The sequence below is a fragment of the Lathyrus oleraceus genome, chromosome 5, assembly GCF_024323335.1.
Source record: "Lathyrus oleraceus cultivar Zhongwan6 chromosome 5, CAAS_Psat_ZW6_1.0, whole genome shotgun sequence".
NCBI classification, from domain to species: Eukaryota; Viridiplantae; Streptophyta; class Magnoliopsida; order Fabales; family Fabaceae; genus Lathyrus; species Lathyrus oleraceus.
Genome location: NC_066583.1, coordinates 561,985,674 through 561,992,076, shown reverse-complemented (window position 1 = coordinate 561,992,076; position 6,403 = coordinate 561,985,674).

Genomic DNA, 6,403 nt, shown 5'->3' with positions numbered 1-6,403 from the left:
GATCAAACTGATCCACAGTAACATCCTGCTCTACATATGCTTGTTCAAGAACTCTCTGTAGTGCTTCTCTGTGTGCTTCGGAATTCAAAAGCATAGACAACACGGAAATTTTTGAGGGAGTCTGGAGCAGCTGCTCAACCACATTAAATTCGCTCCTGTTTATCAACCGGAGTACCTCATCATCATCATTGGCTCTCAAGTTGCTGGATTCACCAGACTTATCCTTTGAACAGCCAACTGGTTCTACATTAGGTACCTCCACCTTCTTACCAACAATCATTTCCTCTTTGTTTTCTGGGACCACCGGCCCAAACACTCGACCATTGCGGGTCACCTTCGTTACATCGACAATGCTCACTATTGAACTAGTCGTAGGTAACGGGACCTCTTGACATTCTTTATCATTGTAGCATTGTGCTGGTACGGTACAACCTTATCAGATGAATACGGGATTGGGCCCGCTAACCGTATTACTAACAACGATACTGATCTTTGATTGACGTTCTTATTGTTGTTGCTATCATATTAAATTACCAACCGCTCTTGTTGTTTGAAAACGGGCACTATGACACTGACGTCGTCATCTACATGACGAGTTTGAACAATCTAGATCATGCCTTCATCCATCTGATGCTGGATGTCCCTTTTCACCACATCACACTACAAACAACACAACCATCATGATCATGTTCCTAATCATTCACCAAACAGATATCCTTATGCATTTGCACCAAGGATCTTCGGATAAACCGGACATCAAAAACCTTGAATTCTCCAGGACAAGCGTCCACCATATTTACTGAAGAGTTCCCATGAGCGGGCAAAGGGTTTGCTTTTACATTTGGCGCGCGGTCCTCAAAGGACATCATACCACTCTTGATAAGCTTTTGAACCTCATACTTCATTGGATAGCAATTTTCAATGTCGCGCCCGTGTGCTCCTTGATGAAAAGCACAACGAAGCTCAGGTTTATACCACTAGGGAAGTGGTTCTGGGATCGGCAGTGGGTTCCTCGGTTGAATTAATTTCTTGATAACTAACGAGGGATACAGCTCTGCATACGACATAGGAATCAGGTCAAAAGAGAACTTCTTCCTCTCAAAGTTCTGCTGATGATGATTGTTATTGGTATTGTTGTTGTTGTAGGTGTTCGTTCTTTGTTGCGGTTGTTGTTGTTGACGTTGATGTCGTTGTTGTTGTTGTTGAATCGGTGTTTCTTGTTGATTAGAAAATACTGGAATTACTGATGACACTTGATGATGATGATGTTGACGGGGTGGTGAATTTCTTCTGATCTGAGGCCTCCTCTGCCTCCCACTCATTACTGCATTGGTTTCACTATCCTTCTTCTTACCGAAATTGCTACCATATCTCTTGCTTGTTAACGCCTCATCTCTTGACAAACGTCCTTCACGGACTCCTTCCTCAAATATCATCCCCATATTTACCATTTCGGTAAAATCACTAGGGGCACTAGCGATCATGCGTTCATAATAAAATGAACCCAGAGTTTTCAAGAAGATCTTTGTAATCTCTTTCTCCTCCAAAGGAGGAGTGATCTGGGCAGCCAACTCCCTCCATCTTTGCGCGTACTCTATCTGGTGCCATGTCCACATTATATTTGTATTGCTTCACAAAAGCCTCTCCGAAGTCATTGAAAGTGCGGATGCTTGCACTATCCAACCCCATGTACCAACGGAGTCCAACACCAGTCAGGCTATCTTGGAAGTAGTGAATAAGCAATTGATCATTGTCTGTCTGAGTTGACATCTTGCGGGCATACATCACAAGATAACTGAGCGGACAAAAGTTCCCCTTATATTTTTCAAAGTCAGGAACTTTGAACTTCACCGGGATTTTGACATTGGGCACCAAACACAACTCGGCAGCACTCTTCTCAAATAGATCTTTACCTCTCCGTGTCTTCAATTCCTTGCGCAGCTCGAGAAATTGATCTTTCATTTCGTCCATCTTCTCATAAACATCCGAACCCTCAGACGGCTCGGAATGATAGATGGTATCTCTATGCGAGGCAAAGTGTGCACAATGGGAGGTGGCACGGACATGATCGGGCTAAATGACGACATGGAAGCAAATGTAGGCGCAAAGCCTTCTGGCACAAATTTGGGCGGCATTCCCCATGGGAATCTAGCAGGCATATTCGGTGCGAAGTGGGCGGTAGCAGTAGGCATGGTAGAGGTAGTCACCTCTGAAGTAACAGTCCTCGCGGGAGGAGTTGCAGGTGTTGGAGAAACTTGACTCTGAGCAGCAAGAACTGACTCCGTCATGGTAATCAGGCGGGAGATCTCGTCCTTCAGCTCTCTGTTCTCTTGCTCCAAATGTTCCATAATTTTCAAATGATTGGCTCGGGTATTGTACCGGTGAGTCAGCTTGGCTAAAGCACAGAAGAAACACCAATCAGACACCTGGCAAAAACCTGCTTATGCAAATGATGCATGGAATGTAATTCTTGATTATTTTTATTTTTCAAGGAATTCATTATATCATTTGCAAATATATAATATTTAAATGGCAATTGCAACAATTTGATATGACCAAAAATCTCTTTTTATTTATATAAGTTGGAAGGATTACACTGAGTACAATTTCATAAACCAAAATAAAAAGATACAAGAGAAAAGGAGACTAGTCATCCTAAGGATCCCTAACAACAATATCAGAAGATCTGACTAAAGGCGCGTACTTCCTTCGAATTCGACGGATCTCGGTCTCAAAAGAAGCCTTCATCTAAGTCTTCTAGAGGACAAGCTGGTGAACAATCTTCTTCCAAGCAACAAAAGGCTGAGGCATGCTAGAAGATGAAACCTCTGGCTCTCTCTGTCTCTTCGTCACTCGATCTTCAAGTAGCTCAATAAGTGCATCTTTGTCCTTAGACTCCAACTGCAACTCTTCATGCTTCTTGCTCAAAGCACGAAAACGTTTTTCCCACATATCCTTCTCTTGCTTCATCTTGGCGAGCGCGTCTTCCAATTCATCTACATCTTGGTTAGGGGGAGTTAATGGCTCAACCACAACCATAGACATGAGTCTTTCACAAGGATAAGGCATCTTCAACTCCATAGCTCTTTCTTCACCCAAAGAGTGTAAGCTTCCAAGGTTACACAATTGTGCAGACCAAGCTCGGATCTTCCTTTCCTATGCACGTTATGCCAAGCATGTGCAATCTTCTGCTTCAAGTGTTGGGAATCTTTACCCTCTTGATATAAAAGACCTTCTAACAACATGTTATTAGGTTTGTCTCTCAAGGGGAACCCAAGTTTACGACGAGCCAAAGCAGGGTTGTAGTTAATTCCTCCTTGTGTACCAATGGGAGGCACATTAGAGAATTCACCACAACTATAAATAATCTTCAAGTTGCTTAAAGATGGATCATACCAAACTATATCATCATTAGTGAGAGACATAAGTCAATGAGACCGCCTTAGACATTGTTTGTTCTCCACAAAAGCAGGTGTCTGAGGCAAGTGCGAAATAAACCACTTCTACAGAAGAGGAATGCAACAGACAATCGTTCCACCACCCTTAGAATTCCTTAAATGCAAAGAGAAATACATATCACCCAACAAAGTAGGCACATGAGAAATACACCACCCTTATCATAGGTCAAACATTGTCAAAGGACCTTGGAGAAAAAAATTCATAATTTTTGGACATTTAAAAATATTTTTAAACAATTAAAAACAAATGCAAAATCAATTGATTTATGAAAAATATTAATAATGATCCAAAAAAGAATTTTAATTCAGAATATGAAAGTGGAAAATATTTGAATTTTTTTTTTGTGAAAGTCCCATATTTCTTGGATCAATATTGAATTTAATATGAATTATTGAAAATAATGCAATTAAAATGAAAATTCAGAAAATCCAAAATACGAGGACCATCTGATCTCCCTCATTAATTGGGGTGGCAGATCAGATGTCCCCTAGCGCGCGTTCCATGTGGTCATTAGTCAATTGCGCTGCACATGTGATAATAAAAACAAATTCTTAAGATTAAAACAAAATGAATGGATCATGTGGTTCAGAGACTTGCCAATGCATCGCCGGAGCTAGAGCTCCGGTCATCTTCTCCGGTGGACCTCACCGGACTAGTCCACCATCAACCATCACCAAAACGAAAAACAAGGACATGATCTTAAAGAAAAAATGGCATTGAGCTCGAATCTGGCCTCAATCCACTCTAAATCCAAGTATATTAAGAGATACATGGAGTTGAAATTTGAGTTACATGAACTGAGTTTCTTCGATTTAGCCTCAAAGCAACTCAATCTTCTTGCCTACATTGGTAGGACTTCAGACAACCAAAGAATCAATAGAATTGAGCAAGAATTTGAGAGAATTGAAGAGTTCAATTTTTTTGGAAAATACCTTCAATGGAGGTCTGGATTCAACTGGTCTTGATCTTGCTTGTGCTTGGTCTCACTCCACTTGCTTGTAGAAGAAGGATTAGATGTTTCAAAGGCTATGGATTCCTGGAGATTTGAATTTCAAAATAGTGGAAATTCAATCTCAAATTCAAGAGAATTTCTCAGGCTTATCCTTTGCAAAGTGAGGGTTTGAGATGGGGGTTCAAAGCTGGCGCGAATGTGTGTTCATCTCTGAGCAATTGAAACTCTATTTATAGCCAAAATAGTTGATAATTGCACACTTCAAATGACTTTCCAATTTTGGCAAATGGTGATCAAAGGGTGCATGGGCGTGCACAGGCCCATGAAATCATTGCTTGAGGTCCACAAGTGAATGTTGGATGGATTAAATTAAGCTTGGATTGCAAGGCAAGTGTGCATTTATGTTTGAAGTTTGATCCTTGCCAAGTGATATCACCATGTTCATGTCATGCACAACCTATGCATTCCTTGTATAAAATGTATGAATTTGAGCTCTTTGGAAAGGTGATATCAAGAGGAACAACTTTCATGTTCAACACTTTTTCATTTGTAGCTTGGAACTTGGAGAAATTTGAGGTGGAAGTTTGGAAATTTTTGACATATCTAAATTTTCTAAGTGTCAAGCCATATGTCTCAATGTTCCACCTTGCTTAACTTTTTATATGAGCTTCAAATGAGAAAAATGTCTTCATCAAAGTTGTAGATATCTCAAAGTCCTTCAAAATGGTCACCAATTTCATGTCATTTGGATTTTAAATTATAGAGTTATGCATTTTTGAAGTTTGGAAAAATCACTTGATCAATGGTATAGGTCAAAAGTGACCTATAATGTAACCTCATATCACATGCTCAAAAAAGTTGAATTAGCTCCCACTCCAAAAACCAAAGTTGAAGTAGACACGTTGAATTTAATTTTTCAACTTGGGAATCTTTCATATCATAAAAATCACTACGCCAAAAACTGGAATAGACAGCGCACCTTAGAGGGCGCTTTATTACAAAAGCGCTCTCTAAAGTGAAGCGAAAAATAAGGAGCAATAGACAGCGCACTTTAGAGGGCGCTTTTGTAATAAAGCGCCCTCTAAGGTGAAGCAAAAAAATAAGGAGGAGATAGAGGGACAACAATACATGGCGCTTTTTAGAAAGCGCCCTCTAAGGTTATCCTTAGAGGGCGCTTTTACTAAAGCGCTGTTATAAGTCCATGTGCATTTCCAGCTTATAAAGCGCTTCATGAAAGCCTTAGAGAGCGCTTCCATAAGCGCCCTCTTAGGCCCCCTTTAGAGGGCGCTTTTTTTCCACAAGCGCCCTCTAAGGTGAAACAAAAAAATAAGGAGGAGATAGAGGGACAACAATACATGGCGCTTTTTAGAAAGCGCCCTCTAAGGTTACCCTTAGAGGGCGCTTTTAATAAAGCGCTGTTATAAGTCCATGTGCATTTCCAGCTTATAAAGCGCTTCTGGAAAGCCTTAGAGAGCGCTTCCATAAGCGTCCTCTTAGGCCCCCTTTAGAGGGCGTTTTTTTTCCACAAGCGCCCTCTAATGTCCCCTTTAGTAAACATTAAAATTATAACATACTGCGCGTTTTGTTATTTCACTATCTGTTATTTTCGCTCTTTTTCACGTTAGGGTTCTAAGGCGTTTTCCTTCCACCTCTGTTAGATCTACATTATTACTGCGCGTTTCCTCCTTCTACCAATCAAAGGTACACGATGCATACATTATTACTTGCACTATTGCTTTGTTTTAGCTTTGCCCAATTTCAGTTTTATGTTATTGTTGTCTATGCTACGTTTGTTTCGACCTGTAAAGTTTCAATATTCATAGTCATTTAAATAGTTTGGGTTTATTAGGAAATTGACGGTTGGTTTTTAGTGACCATGATAGCGCATGCAGTGGGACTACATTACCCAGTAGTTACGGTTATACGACCTATGAACATATGATTTTGTGTCAACACCAGTATCATTAGAAACTTAGGTCCGAATGTGTTTGA